We start from the raw sequence: 16,859 nt of genomic DNA on the forward strand, positions 1-16,859 counted from the left end.
AACTTTGAAAAAGTGTGAAGAGAGGACCAAGTTGCTGCCTTGCAAATCTGTTCCACAGAGGCTTCGTTCTTGAATGCCCATGAGGAAGCAACAGCCCTTGTGGAATGAGCCGTAACACACTCTGGAGGACGCTGTCTAGCAGTTTCATAGGCAAAACGAATAATACTCTTCAGCCAAAAGGAAAGAGAAGTAGCCGTAGCTTTCTGTCCCTTACGATTTCCTGAGAAAACCACAAACAAAGCAGGAGACAGACCAAAGTCATTAGTCGCCTGTAAGTAAAATTTTAAGACACGTACCACATCTAAATTGTGCAGAAGCCGTTCCTTCTGAGAAGGAGGATTAGGACAAAAGGAAGGAACAACAATCTCCTGATTAATATACCTGTCAGAAACCACCTTAGGTAGAAATCCTAACTTTGCACGTAAAACTACCTTATCCGAATGAAAAATAAGGTAAGGAGACTCATACTGCAATGCCGAGAGTTCTGACACTCTACGTGCAGAAGAAATAGCAACAAGAAACAAAACTTTCCAAGATAATAACTTAATATCTAAGGAATGCATAGGCTCAAATAGAGCCCCTTGAAGAACCTTAAGAACTAAATTAAGACTCCAGGGAGGAGTAACTGGTTTGAACACAGGCCTGATCCTGACTAAGGCCTGGCAAAAAGATTGCACGACTGTTACATCCGCCAGACGCTTGTGTAACAAAATAGACAAGGCAGATATTTGACCCTTTAGGTAATTTGCCGATAATCCTTTCTCCAAACCCTCTTAGAGAAAAGACAAAATTCTAGGAATCCTAACTCTACTCCAAGAGTAGCCCTTGGATTCACACAAATAGAGATATTTACGCCATATCTTGTAGTAATTTTCCTAGTCACAGGTTTACGAGCCTGAATCATGGTCTCTATGACTGATTCTGAAAAGCCCCGCTTGGATAGAATTAAGCGTTCAATCTCCATGCAGTCAGCTTCAGAGAAACTAGATTCGGATGAAGGAAGGGCCCTTGAAATAGAAGGTCCTTCCTCAACGGAAGTCTCCAAGGTGGACGAGATGACATGTCCACCAGATCTGCATACCAAATCCTGCGAGGCCAGGCCGGTGCAATGAGGATCACCGACGCCCTCTCCTGCTTGATTTGAGCAATGACTCAAGGAAGAAGAGCGAATGGAGGAAATAGGTATGCTAGACTGAAGGTCCAGGGTACCGCCAAGGCATCTATCAGTACAGCCCGAGGGTCCCTGGACATTGATCCGTACCTTGGAAGCTTGGCATTCTGACGAGATGCCATGAGATCCAATTCCGTCTGACCCCATCTGAGAATCAGGCTGGTGAACACTTCTGGATGGAGTTCCCACTCCCCGGGTGAAAAGTTTGCCTGCAGAGGTCTGAGATGGAAACGGGCGAACGGGATGATGTCCATTGCTGCTAACATCAGCCTGACTACCTCCATACACTGAGCCACTGACGGCCGAGGAGCGGACTTTGATTTCCTGACTTCTGTCAGAAAAAATCTTCATTGAGAGGGACTCTATTATGGTTCCCAAAAAGGTTACCCTTGTACTTGGAACTAAGGAGCTCTTTTCCAAATTTACCTTCCAACCGTTGAGATTGCAGGAAGGATAACAACATTTCCATGTGGGACCTTGCTTGTTGAAAGGATGGCACCTGAATCAGGATGTCGTCCAGATAGGGCACCACTGCAATGCCCCGTAATCGAAGCACCGCCAACAGAGATCCCAGAATCTTTGAGAAAATCCTGGGAGCTGTGGCAAGACCGAAAGGAAGAGCTACAAATTGAAAGTGTTTGTCTAGGAAGGCAAACCTTAGAAACTTGTGATGGTCCCTGTGAATGGGAACATGCAGGTACGCGTCCTTTAAATACACAGTTGTCATGAATTGACCCTCCTCTTGGACCAAGGGAAAAATGGAACGAATAGTCTCCATCTTGGTGGACGGTACTCTGAGGAATTTGTTTAGACTCTTGAGATCTAAAATTGGTCTGAAGGTTCCCTCTTTTTTGGGAACCACGAACAGGTTGGAATAAAATCCCAGACCCTGTTCCTGTATCGGAACAGGAACTATCACTCCCAGGATAGAGAGGTCCCGTACACATCGTAAGAACACCTCTCTTTCTGTCTGGTCTACAGATAATCATGTTTGTATCCCTGGGACACTATTTCTACTGCCCAGGGATCCTGAACATCTCAAGCCCAAGCCTGGGCGAAAAAGGAAAGTCTGCCCCCTACCAGATCTGGGTCCCGGATTGGGGGCATGCCCTTCATGCTGTCTTTGATTCAAAAGGCAGGCTTCTTGGATTGTTTCCCTTTATTCCAAGCCTGGTTATGTCTCCAGGAGGGTTTGGACTGCTCCTGCTTGGAGGCGGAAGTGGAAGAATTTCCTTTGAAATTTCGAAAGGAACAAAAATTACTCTGACGTCCCTTTTGCTTGTTTCTCTTATCCTGAGGAAGAAGATGACCCTTTCTTCCAGTGATATCAGAGATTATTTCCGTCAAGCCCGGTCCAAACAAGGTCTTCGCCTTGTAAGGAATTGCTAAAAGTTTAGACTTAGATGATACATCCGCAAACCAAGGCTTTAACCATAAGGCTCTGCGAGCTAAGACGGCAAAACCTGAAATCTTTGCTCCCAGTTTGATAACCTGTAGGGAAACATCAGTAATAAAGGAATTAGCCAACTTAAGGGCTTATCCTATCCTGAATTTCATCATCTGTCCTAATAGCATCAGACAACGCATCAAACCAGTATGCCGCCATGCTAGTGACGATAGCAATGCACACTGCAGGTTGCCATTATAACCCCTGGTGTACATACATCTTCTTGAGTAACCCCTCTAGCTTTTTATCCATCGGATCCTTAAAGGCACAACTATCCTCTATGGGTATAGTAGTTCTTTTGGCCAGAGTTGAAACTGCTCCTTCCACCTTGGGAACTGTTTGCCAAGACTCCTTGATAGAGTCTGCTATGGGAAACATCTTTTTAAATATAGGAGAAGGAGAAAAAGGGATACCCGGTCTCTCCCATTCCTTAGCAATGATCTCAGTAGCACGATCTGGTACAGGAAAAACCTCCACCAAGGAAGGTACATCAAAATATTTGTTTAGCTTACTGGATTTCTTAGGATTAACTACAACCATGGTGTCACAGTCGTCCAATGTAGCTAAAACCTCCTTGAGTAACAGACGAAGGTGTTCTAGCTTAAATCTGAAAGACACAACTTCAGTATCAGCAAGAGGAATTACACTGTCAGAATCTGATAATTACATGATAATTTTGAAATAGCAACAACTGCGTCAGAAACCTCACTTACTGAATGTCTTTTTTTCCTCTTACGCTTTCCCTGTAACATGGGAAAGGCAGACAACGCATCAGAAACTGTAGAAGACATGAGAGAAGTGATGTCTTGCAAAGTAATCCCAGAAGGAATTAAAGAGGAAGCGCAGGGCACTGCCTGTGTCGGCGGTACATTTTGGGACGCTTGAGGAGAGAGCTGCGGCATAAATTGAACATTGTCAATAGACTCCTGAACAACATCCCCCTTGGAACATGTTGGCTCAGAAAAAAAATCTATACCTATAACAAAGTCCTCTCAATACAAGAGGAACAAAAGGGGATTGGTGGTTCCACATTTGCATCAAAACACAAAGAGCAGGTGACAATTTGCAAAGCCTCTTGGTCCATTCTGACTCGCAATGGATCAAATTAGCAATAATAAGTAAAATTTTTAATAAAAAGACTTTACTGTCTCTTTAAAATTTAAACAGCAACTTTTTTACTCTAAACTGCAGAATGCGGTATACAGAGAAATAAATAGAAAATAAAGACACCTCAGCTCTATGCTGAGGTGCCTACCTGCCCTGTAACATTGGAGAAATCCCTTTAGAAGTCTAAACGATCCGGACTCCAGCAGGAGACTATCCTAGTCGAGTTCCGCTCCTAGAATCACTTGCTTCTCAAGGAACCCATGCGCTTCTAGTAAGCCTGAAACTCTGTCACCTTCGTACACAGATGTAATAAAAATGACGTGTAATGCTGAGATTACCGCCTCACTTAGCTCCGCCCCTCATGGGCGTCTCTAACAATCTCCCGGTCGGTATTTTTCAAGTTTAACCGCCGGGAGAAGTGGAACCGCCATAGTATACCAAATAAGCAGCAATCTCAGCCCCAGTGCCTGCGTACCATGCTGTCTAAGAGTCCTCTTCAGTAAGGAGAGTTAAAATGTCCCTTGAGAAATAAAGAGCTTTACACAAAAACAGCCCTTTCTTTTCTCCTTTGAAAATAAAGTGCCCACTTTTTCTGAGTGATTTGTTTTCCCAGAAATAATTAAAGTCCGCACTTACCTCACAAATCTGCCCAACAAGCAGGACAGGTCACCAGGTTTGAGAGGTCCTCTCCCTCACATAGACCTGTGGAAACAAAAAGAGTATTTCCCCTCAGGCTTTCATAATCAGGGCAGCATAAAATCTATGGGAGGCGCAGTGAGAATTATGTCCCACCAGTTCCCATTGCTCTAAAGCCACCACTGCTCTACTGAAGAGACTGATATGGAATACAGCTACACCCTAGGACAAAGCAGCACAATCTTGCACCACTTTAAAAATAATAAACTCTTGATTGAAGAATCTTAACTAACACCTAACTTTACCACTTCCTTGCTCTAACGTAGGCAAAGAGAATGACTGGGGAGGGAGGTGACATTTAACAGCCTTGCTGTGGTGCTCTTTGCCACCTCCTGCAGGGCAGGGGCGATATTCCCAATAGTAATTAGATGATCCGTCGACTCATCGTGTCATTAAAAATAAATTAGTTTTGAGTGGTCGAGACCCATGGTCATAGATTCAAATATACGTGTTTAGTCAGTCTCACTATTGTTCACATATCCTATATGTGCATCATTATATTGTGTAGATCTCTATATTTATTAATATTCACCAAAAAGGAGGTATTTAAAAGAAGGGGATCACTAATTCTGTATACAATCATTATCCCAAAATTATACTGGTGATAGGATGGCAATATGTGTCCTCAAGCAACTAATATTGAAGAGGCTTTTAGAAGCATAGCTTAGAAAATTATGTTAAAAAACATAAATTATGCTTACCTGATAATTTCATTTCCATTGTGGGTAGGAGGGTCCACGGCTTCATTCATTGCTATTGGGAATTAAGAACCTGGCCACCAGGAGGAGGCAAAGACACCCAAGCCAAAGGCTAAAATACCTCTCCCACTACCCTCATCCCCCAGTCATTCTGCCGAGGAACAAGGAACAATAAGAGAAATATCAGGGTATAAATAGTGCCAGAAGATAAATTAAATTTAGGTTCGCCCATCGTGGACTCTCCTCCCCACCATGGAAATGAAATTATCAGGTAAGCATAATATATGCTTTCCATCTAAAGGGATTGAGAGTCCACGGCTTCATTCATTACTATTGGGAACATATACCCAAGCTCTAGAGGACACTGAATGAAACCGCGAGGGTAAAAGGCGGTCCCTAATCTGAGGGCACCACAGCCTGTAGAACCTTTCTCCCAAAAGCTGCTTCCGCAGAAGCAAAAACGTAAAATTTGTAAAATTTTGTAAAAGTATGTAAGGAAAACCAAGTAGCTGACTTACAAATCTGCTCCATAGAGGCCTCATTTTTGAAGGCCCAAGACGAAGCCGCCGCTCAAGTGGAATGAGCTGTGATCCTCTGAGGAGGTTTATGTCCCGCTGCCTCGTAAGCCAAACTGATCAAGCTCCTCAGCCAAAAAGACAAAGAAGTAGCAGAAGCCCTCTGACCCCTGCACTTCCCAGAATACACAACAAAAAGAGATGTAGATTGCCTGAAGTCCTTTGTAGCCTGAAGATAGAATTTCAGGGCACGGACCACATCTAGATTATGAAGTAACCGCTCTTTCAAAGAAGAAGGGTTAGGACACAGAAAAGCAACAACAATTTCCTGATTGATGTTAAGATTGGACACCACCTTGGGGAGAAACCCCAAGCCAGTAAGAACAGCCTTATCCGTATGAAAAAACAGATAAGGGGGCCCATGTTGCAAGGCCGCCAGTTCGGATACTCTGAGAGCCGATGCAATGGCCAACAGGAAGAGAACCTTCCAGGACAGAACCTTAATGTCAAGAGAATGCATAGGCTCAAACGGAACCTGCTGCAAAACCTAAGGACCAAGTTTAAGCTCCATGGGGGAGCAGACTGCCTAAAAACAAGTCTGATAAGAGACAGAGCATGAACAAAGGATTGCATGTCAGGGAGCTCAGCGAGTCTCCTATGCAACAAAACAGATCCTGCCAAAATCTGTCCCTTTAAAGAAACTAGCGGCAAGACCCTTCTCTAAACCTTCTTGAAGAAAAGACAGAATTCTGGAAACCCTCACACCAGGCCAAGTAAGTCCTTCACACCTTATGGTAGATGCGCCGAGTGACTGGCTTTCTTGCCTGAACTAAAGCGTCAATCACACTTTCAGAAAGACCTCTCTTGGCTAGGACTAAGCGTTCAATCTTACCGCAGTCAGCCTCAGAGAATCAAGATTATGATGTTGGAAAGGACCCTGTTCCAGCAGATCCCTCCACGGTGGAGAGGATGACATCCCCACCAGATCCGCAAACCACGTCCTCCGCGGCCACGAGGGAGCAATCAGAATGGTGGTCGCTCTCTCCTGCTTTATGCGTGCCACTATACGAGGTAGAAGTGGTAAGGGATGAAAAATGTACGCTAGATCGAACCCCCACGGCACTGCTAATGCATCTATCAGTTCTGCCTGGGGGTCCCTCGACCCGTATCGAGGAAGTTTGCAATTGAGTCTGGACGCCATGAGATCTATCTCAGGCATCCCCCATCTGAGACAAATCTCTGCAAACACCTCATGGTGAAGAGACCATTCCCTCGGATGGAAAGTTTGTCTGCTGAGGAAGTCCGCTTCCCAGGTGTCCACACCCAGAATGTGGATCGCCGAGAATGAGCAGTTGTGGGAATCCACCCATTCCAGGATCCGAGACACCTCCCTCATTGTGAGGGAGCCCCTCGTATCCCCCTGATGATTGAGGTAAGCCGAGTTAATGTTGTCCATCTGAAACCTTATTAAGTTGAAGTTCAGAGCATTGTAGATCGCTTGAAGCTTCAGGATATTTATCGGTAAAAGGGACTCCAGCCGAGACCATTTTCCCTGTGCCATCTTGGCACCCCAAACAGCTCCCCATCCTGCCAGACTTGTGTCCGTGGTCACAACCTCCCAGGACGGTCTCAAGAAGGATGTCCCCATGGACAGTCGTTACGGGCGGAACCACCAAGAGAGGGAGGTCCAAGGCCACACATCCATGGATATCAGCTGTGATAGATCTGAATGATCGCCGTTCCACTGCCTCAACATGCATAATTGAAGAGGCCTGAGATGAAACCTGGCAAATGGAATGATGTCTATGCTGGAGACCATGAGCTCGATCACCTCCATACATTGAGCCACCGAGGGCCTCTCTGAGGATCAAAGGGCCAGACAAGCGGACGCAAGCTTCCTGAGTCTTTGATCCGTGAGAAAAATCTTCATGGACACAGAGTCTATGATCGTGCCCAGAAACTCCACCCTGGTGCAGGGTACCAGGGAGCTCCTTCCGTAGTTTACCTTCCAACCATGAGATTGAAGCAATAGGAGCAGAGTCCTTGAATGGTCCTCTGCCAGACTGAAGGACGGCACCTGAACCAGGATGCCGTCCAGATAGGGCGCTACTGCAATGCCCCTGGATCTGGCCACTGCAAGCAGAGCCCTGAGAACCTTCGTGAAAACTCCCGGGGCCGTCGCCAGGCCGAAAGGACCACAAACTGGAAGTGCTGGTCCAGAAAAGCAAATCTTAGGAACTTGAAGTGGTCCCTGTGAATTAGAACATGAAGGTAGGCATCCTTCAAGTCTATAGTGGTCATGAACTGCCCCTCTTGAACTAGGGGAAAAATGGACCTGATCGTTTCCATTTTGAATGATGGAACGGACAAAAACTTGTTTAAATATTTCAGATCCAAAATCCGTCGGAATGTGCCCTCCTTTTTTTTGGAATTACGAATAGATTTGAATAATACCCTAGACCCCTTTCTGCAAGGAGTACTGGTACGATAACACATAGAGAAAAGATCCCTCACACATCCTAGAAAAGCCTTTGTTTTTTCCAGCCTCGATGACAGGTTTGACACAAAGAATCTGCCCCTGGGTGGAAAGAACTTGAACCCTATCCTGTAACCCTAGGAGACAACCTCCAGAACCCAAAGGTCCTGAACATCCTGCAACCAGACTTTGGAGAATAGAGATAACCTGCCCCCTACTCGCTCCGCAGACCTGTCGTGGGCCGCCCCTTCATGCCAACTTGGTCTCGGCGGGCTTCTTGTTCTGTTTAGACTTGTTCCAGGAGTGAGCCGGGTTCCAAGTACTCTTGGGCTGCTCAGACTTGGAAGAGGACTGCTGACGTTGCGACTTGTCAGAACGAAAATTAGACAGTTGCCGTCCCTAAGGCCTATTCTTCTTATCCTGCGGAAGGAGGGCACCTTTCCTTCTGGTAAACGTAGAGATAATGGAGTCCAGCCCTGGACCGAATAAAATCTTCCCTTGAAGGGAAGAGAAAGAAGTCTGGACTTAGAAGTCATATCCGCAGACCAAGTCTTCAACCAGAGAGCCCGGCAGGCTAGAACCGCAAATCCAGCAACCTTTGCATTTATGCAAATAATCTGCATATTCGTGTCATAGATGAAGAAGTTAGCAATTCTCAGTGCCTAAATTCTCTCTGAATATCCTCAAGGGGAGTCTGAACCTCAATGAGCTCTGACAGAGTGTTGCACCAGTAGGTAGCTGCTCTAGCAACTGCGGCTACAGCTGCCGCAGGTTGAAATAAAAACACTGTATGGTTTCCAAGTTCCTTTGGATTGATCCGCTTTTGTGGCGGGCTGCTGACGCTGGGCCCTTTCTGCACAAAAGGGACGAAAAGTAGATCCTTTAGGTTTAGCTTTCTTATCCTGGGGTAGGAAGGCACCCTTGCTTCCCGTAACCGTGGATATGATCGAGTCCAGGCCCTGACCGAACAGAATCTTCCCCTGAAAAGGCAGGGACAGCAACCTCAATTTAGAGGTCATGTCCGCTGACCAGGATTTTAGCCACAAGGCTCTGCGCGCTAAAACCGAAAACCCTGACACCTTAGCATTCAGGCGAATGATTTGCATATTGGTGTCGCAAATGAAGGAATTTGCTATCTTCAAAGCCTTAATCTTTTCCTGCACGTCTTCGAAAGAGGGCTCACCCTCAATCATTTCACACAGGGAACCACACCAATATGACGCAGCTCCAGCAACGGCGGCTATGGCTGTTGCCGGCTGAAACACAAACCCTGTGTGCTGAAACATCTTTCTCAGCATGTTCTCCAACTTTTTATCCATTCCCTCTAGGGGAATAGTGGTTCAGTTAGCGAGTGTGGAGATAGCCCCATCCACCATAGGGATGGTCCCCCACAGCTCCAACTGAGCCTCCGGAACGGGGAAAAGTTTCTTAAAGGACGAGGAAGGGAAAAAGGAAGAACCTAATCGAGCCCATTCGTTCATGATAATGTTAGTCATCTTTATAGGAACCGGGAAGGTCTGGGGTACCACCCTGTCCTCATAAACCTTATCTAGCTTAGGGATAGAAGGTTTCTCCGGAAGCTTCTGCTCCTGAACCTCCAGAGTAGCAAGCACTTGCTTTAGTAAAAAGCGCAAATTCTCCGTCTTAAACCTATAGTCAGGCTCCTCTGCTGGAGCTTTAGATGACGGGGCATCCTCCGAAGTGTCGGAGTGGGCCTTGCCATCGAACCACTCCGCAGGAGTTTCCGACACAGACAAATCCTGGGCTTGGCCGCTTTGAAAGGCCCTATGCTTGCGCTTAGCAGAACGTGGTAAGGCGTGGATCACTTTGGAATCCGCCGTCTGCAGCTGATCTGCAAAATCTGCCGGCCAACAAATCTCTCCCGAAGGAGCAACAATTGGACCCCGGGGCGCTGCATGTGCAATAGGGGACTCAACTCTGGAACGCACCTCACGGGACGGAGAACCCTCAGAGGTGGACAGCTCAGTGGTACTAGACATTCTTTTAGTTTTAGATGTCTCGACCCTCTCAAGGCATGTGGAACATAATTGGGCAGGCTGGTCCACCGGAACCTCAAAATAAACACATGTATGAGACTTTGTTAGAGAGGAAGTACCCTCTAACGTGTCAGAATCCTCCATAGCTTGCATCTTATTAGAATAAAAGAGAAAATAATAGGCACCTTTATAACCGCCAATGGCCAGGGCACTCACCACCTCCTATGACCCGGACTACGGAAAACACAGATCAGGCCGGAAGTGAAGAAGCCCCACCGGTCACACAGGAGCCTCACAGGACCGCCCCTGCCTAAAGGAGAAAAAGTGCCAAAAAAGGCAGCGCAAAAACTCCTGGAAAAAGAACCTGATAGTTCCACGTATTGCCAGAGGCTCATCCCGCACAAGCGCAGCAATGACACAAACAATATCATGTATAAACCCCCCCCTGTTCAATAATTCACCTACCAGGAATATTAACCCATGATTCTGTAAAGATAAAAGGGACCACACTGTGACCCTGTCTTCTATGTTAAAATTGTGTATAAAATGAAACAATCTTACCAGAATCCACTCCGTGGAACAGGAACACGGCCCTTCAAGTGTGACAGGTCATAGCAGCGCTCCTGACATGGACTTGAGAGAAGAAAGCAGTCTGCGAAGCTCGTCAACGCCGATTGCTGTAGGAGCTGTTAATATGATGGGATGGTTTTGGAAAAGAGACTCTCCCTGCATCCAAGGACTCTAACTTTCACCCAAGCCCTCACTGAGAAGCCTTATAGGGCTACTTAAAACTCCAGTCCCATTTGCGAAGAGTAATACCCTCCATAAGAGACCTCCGAATCTTCGGCACCTCTCTGCCACCTCCTGTGACGAAAGGCAAAGAATGACTGGGGATGAGCGGAGTGGGAGAGGTATTTAAGCCTTTGGCTGGGGTGTCTTTGCTGCCTCCTGGTGGCCAGGTTCTTAATTCCCAATAGTAATGAATGAAGCCGTGGACTCTCCTCCCCTTTAGATGGAAAAAAGTGTTTACGAATACAACTGGCTCCATCTTTCCATATTAATGACAAAACCTTTATCACAAGATGGCAAGAAATTCGTACTCAATGTTCACTAGACCTAATGAAACTAACACTAGAATATGAGGGAAAGCAATATGAACATCTAACCAAAATAATTGATAATGATAAATACAGACAAATAAATGCATTAGTCACAAAGACTTTAATGTCCTTGACCAGAAACTTAAATTTCATATAGACAAACTGAAACAAGAACTTAGTCAGAATAAAAATAGAAAACTCCAGAGAGAACTGGTCTGATCACCAAAAAGGTAGCATCTATAAGTCGAAGAACATATAGACATCTTCAAGATAAAAAAGACAAATCAGATAAATCTTCTACTGATTCAGAAACTTCAGATGAAGAGATAATTACCATAGCTACAACCAGTAGTACAATGCCCACTAATGAACCATCACTAGGATTTTTTTAGAGAAGGACTTGTTTCCACCCCAAAGAACACCAAGATCGAGACAGCAAAAACAAAAATTCACATTACAACAAACAGAAGGGAAATCAGGGGACGTCCAAATAATAAACCTGTCCAATTTTATCTTGAAAAAAGAATACCACACTTTATTAACTAAAGGCCTATCATTCATACCCACACCACGCTTTGATAGATTTACTTGGAGTAAGGACACTAATTTATTTGCAAGAAAATTAGCATCACATAAGTACCACACAATGATGGAGAGAAATCAATTGAATGCAAATGGCATTCCAGTAAAAGATCAGGAGACTGTGAAGCTATTAGCTGATTTAATTGATGAAAGTGAAGACAATTCGACACAAAGATATACAGGGAGTGCAGAATTATTAGGCAAGTTGTATTTTTGAGGATTAATTTTATTATTGAACAACAACCATGTTTTCAATGAACCCAAAAAAACTCATTAATATCAAAGCTGAATAGTTTTGGAAGTAGTTTTTAGTTTGTTTTTAGTTATAGCTATTTTAGGGGGATATCTGTGTGTGCAGGTGACTATTACTGTGCATAATTATTAGGCAACTTAACAAAAAACAAATATATACCCATTTCAATTATTTATTTTTACCAGTGAAACCAATATAACATCTCAACATTCACAAATATACATTTCTGACATTCAAAAACAAAACAAAAACAAATCAGTGACCAATATAGCCACCTTTCTTTGCAAGGACACTCAAAAGCCTGCCATCCATGGATTCTGTCAGTGTTTTGATCTGCTCACCATCAACATTGCGTGCAGCAGCAACCACAGCCTCCCAGACACTGTTCAGAGAGGTGTACTGTTTTCCCTCCTTGTAAATCTCACATTTGATGATGGACCACAGATTCTCAATGGGGTTCAGATCAGGTGAACAAGGAGGCCATGTCATTAGATTTTCTTCTTTTATACCCTTTCTTGCCAGCCACGCTGTGGAGTACTTGAACGCGTGTGATGGAGCATTGTCCTGCATGAAAATCATGTTTTTCTTGAAGGATGCAGACTTCTTCCTGTACCACTGCTTGAAGAAGGTGTCTTCCAGAAACTGGCAGTAGGACTGGGAGTTGAGCTTGACTCCATCCTCAACCCGAAAAGGCCCCGCAAGCTCATCTTTGATGATACCAGCCCAAACCAGTACTCCACCTCCACCTTGCTGGCGTCTGAGTCGGACTGGAGCGCTCTGCCCTTTACCAATCCAGCCACGGGCCCATCCATCTGGCCCATCAAGACTCACTCTCATTTCATCAGTCCATAAAACCTTAGAAAAATCAGTCTTGAGATATTTCTTGGCTCAGTCTTGACGTTTCAGCTTGTGTGTCTTGTTCAGTGGTGGTCGTCTTTCAGCCTTTCTTACCTTGGCCATGTCTCTGAGTATTGCACACCTTGTGCTTTTGGGCACTCCAGTGATGTTGCAGCTCTGAAATATGGCCAAACTGGTGGCAAGTGGCATCTTGGCAGCTGCACGCTTGACTTTTCTCAGTTCATGGGCAGTTATTTTGCACCTTGGTTTTTCCACAAGCTTCTTGCGACCCTGTTGACTATTTTGAATTAAACGCTTGATTGGTCGATGATCACGCTTCAGAAGCTTTGCAATTTTAAGAGTGCTGCATCCCTCTGCAAGATATCTCACTAATTTTGACTTTTCTGAGCCTGTCAAGTCCTTCTTTTCACCCATTTTGCCAAAGGAAAGGAAGTTGCCTAATAATTATGCACACCTGATATAGGGTGTTGATGTCATTAGACCACACCCCTTCTCATTACAGAGATGCACATCACCTAATATGCTTAATTGGTAGTAGGCTTTCGAGCCTATACAGCTTGGAGTAAGACAACATGCATAAAGAGGATGATGTGGTCAAAATACTCATTTGCCTAATAATTCTGCACTCCCTGTACAAGTGTGGTTAAAGAAAAAAGCACTTACAGAACCCTAGAGTGGATAAATTTGTTTCCATGGTAACTACAGAAATTGAAATGTTAAATCCAACGTGCAATGACAATCCAAAAAGAAACTTAAGTTTTAAAGAACGTATGGCACTAAAAGAACTTCAGGATAATACTAACTTTACTATCAAAAATGCAGATAAGAGAGGGAATATTGTCCTTATGTGTCCGACAATACTGGAGAATAAAGACAATTATCAAACCCTAACCTTTGACCCGACCAAAAAATTTACCAAAGACCTGAGATCTCTACTTGATGATGGTTTTGGAAAGCAGGTAATCACTAAAGATTAATTTAGATTTATGTGTAACATGTCAGCGCGGGTAGCTACATTTTATAGTCTAACAAAAGTTTACAAGAATCAAACAGATCCCCCTGGCCGACCGATAGTGTCTGGCAATGGCTGCCTTACAGAAAAGATGAGCATCTTTTTAGACAAAAAACAGACATTTTGTTCATACCCCTAACATCATATGTACAAGATACAAAAGATGTGTTAAATTATCTACAAAATGTAGTTGTTGAACATGATACTTTCTTAGCAAGTATAGACGTGGAGAGTCTATATTTAACCCCTTAAGGACCAGCGACGTACCCTGTATGTCACTGGCCTTTTTTTGGGACTTGATTGTTTTATAGCGCGGTCTTGCCACCAGCGTTGAGACTGCTCTATTCCACAAAGCCTGCTGGAGGGAGGGCATAAATAGCATGTTCTTGCTAGACTTAAGGGGTTAAACATTGATCATCAGTTAGGAATCAAGGCAATACAGTTCTATTTGAAATCTACAAACCCCCAAGGGGGGAAACATGACTTTATTGACCTCCTTCTCTTTGTTTTACAACATCATTTTTTATTTCATAATAAAGTATATTTACAGAGAAAGGGAATGCAATGGGCACATGCTGTGTGCTAGCATACGCTAATCTCTTTTTGGGTTGGATTGAACAGGTCAGCACTTTGAATGAGGCTACTAATCCCTTTATGTCATCTTTTGCACTGTACTTAAGGTACATTGATGATGTCCTTATACTGTGGACAGGTACTAAAAGTGACTTCGATAAATTAATGATATGGATGAATAACAATAAATTTGGTATGAAATACACCTATACTATAGATATGCAATCTGTGGCCTTTTTGGATCTGTTGATTATTAAAAATATAGATGAGATATTGAACACCTCACTACAGAAAACCTACAGCCATCAATAGTCTCCTAAAATGGGATAGTTTTCATCCCAAGAGCTAGAAATTGGGTATACCAACTTGAAGAGTTAGGAGAAATTGTAGCTCAGATGAAGACTTTGAAAGAGGGACAGGTGGACTAAGAAAGAGATTTAGAGGCAGGGTTTACCCTAATGCATGTCTGAAAAAAAGCATATCAAAGGGCTAAAGCAATTGACCAAAGGATGTTGCTTACGGACACCAAAAAAAGAGATCAGTGATGCTAACATTGTTAAAATAATCGGTACTTTTGATGAGCAACATTTTAGGGTACGGATCATTTTTTAAAAATATTGGCATATCCGTGAGAGAGATGCAGATCTCAAGGATATATTACCATCAAAAATGATAAGAACAAATAGACGTTCACGGAATTTAAAAGAAATCTTAACACACAGCCACTTTCAAAAAACACAATCAGAAACGTGGCTGAATAGAACAAAAGGTTTTCTCAAATGCAGCCATTGTAAAGAATGTGAGAATATGAAACCCACTAAATGTTTTGAACACCCAGTTGCTGGTAAAAAGTACAACATAACACCCTTCATGAATTGTAGATCTAAAATGGTCATTTATGTAGCCATGTGTAGCTGCCCAAAGATCTACGTAGGAGAGACTAAAAAGAGAACTACGTACCAGAGTATAAGAACACTTGGGTGACATTAAGTGGGGCAGATCAGTAGCAGTTGCACAACATAAGAATACCATACATCATGACCGTAAATATGATAACATAATTTATGCTTACCTGATAAATTTATTTCTCTTGTAGTGTAGTCAGTCCACGGGTCATCCATTACTTATGGAATATATCTCTTCCTAACAGGAAGCTGCAAGAGGATCACCCAAGCAGAGCTGCTATATAGCTCCTCCCCTCACATGTCATATTCAGTCATTCGACCAAAGCAGACGAGAAAGGAGAAACCATAGGGTGCAGTCGTGACTGGAGTTTAATTAAAAATTTAGATCTGCCTTAAAGACAGGGCGGGCCGTGGACTGACTACACTACAAGAGAAATAAATTTATCAGGTAAGCATAAATTATGTTTTCTCTTGTTAAGTGTAGTCAGTCCACGGGTCATCCATTACTTATGGAATACCAATACCAAAGCTAAAGTACACGGATGAAGGGAGGGACAAGGCAGGAACATTAAACAGAAGAAACCACTGCCTGAAGTACCTTTCTCCCAAAAATAGCCTCCGAAGAAGCAAAAGTGTCAAATTTGTAAAATTTTGAAAAAGTGTGAAGTGAAGACCAAGTTGCAGCCTTGCAAATCTGTTCAACAGAGGCCTCATTTTTAAAGGCCCAGGTGGAAGCCACAGCTCTAGTAGAATGAGCTGTAATCCTTTCAGGAGGCTGCTGTCCAGCAGTCTCATAGGCTAAACGTATTATGCTACGAAGCCAAAAAGAGAGAGAGGTAGCCGAAGCCTTTTGACCTCTTCTCTGTCCAGAGTAAACGACAAACAGGGAAGAAGTTTGACGAAAATCTTTAGTTGCCTGCAAATAGAATTTCAGGGCACGGACTACGTCCAGATTATGCAAAAGTCGTTCCTTCTTTGAAGAAGGGTTAGGACACAGTGATGGAACAACAATCTCTTGATTGATATTCCTGTTAGTAACTACCTTAGGTAAGAACCCAGGTTTAGTACGCAGAACTACCTTGTCTGAATGAAAAATCAGATAAGGAGAATCACAATGTAAAGCAGATAACTCAGAGACTCTTCGAGCCGAGGAAATAGCCATCAAAAACAGAACCTTCCAGGATAACAGCTTGATATCAATGGAATGAAGGGGTTCAAATGGAACGCCTTGAAGAACGTTAAGAACTAAGTTTAAGCTCCACGGTGGAGCAACAGTCTTAAACACAGGCTTAATCCTAGCTAAAGCCTGACAAAAAGCCTGAACGTCTGGAACTTCAGCCAGACGTTTGTGTAGAAGAATAGACAGAGCAGAAATCTGTCCCTTTAACAAACTAGCAGATAAGCCCTTTTCTAAACCCTCTTGTAGAAAGGACAATATCCTAGGAATCCTAACCTTACTCCATGAGTAA

General features: G+C 43.7%; 1 protein-coding gene across 1 annotated transcript in view; it reads right to left on the reverse strand.

Annotated features, from left to right (window-relative positions):
* Positions 1-16,859, reverse strand: part of TMEM161B (transmembrane protein 161B) — a 304,648-nt gene that overhangs the window by 77,854 nt on the left and 209,935 nt on the right. The gene's annotated exons all lie outside the window — the stretch shown is intronic.

This window comes from Bombina bombina, chromosome 2 (genome assembly GCF_027579735.1).
Source record: "Bombina bombina isolate aBomBom1 chromosome 2, aBomBom1.pri, whole genome shotgun sequence".
Classification (NCBI taxonomy): domain Eukaryota; kingdom Metazoa; phylum Chordata; class Amphibia; order Anura; family Bombinatoridae; genus Bombina; species Bombina bombina.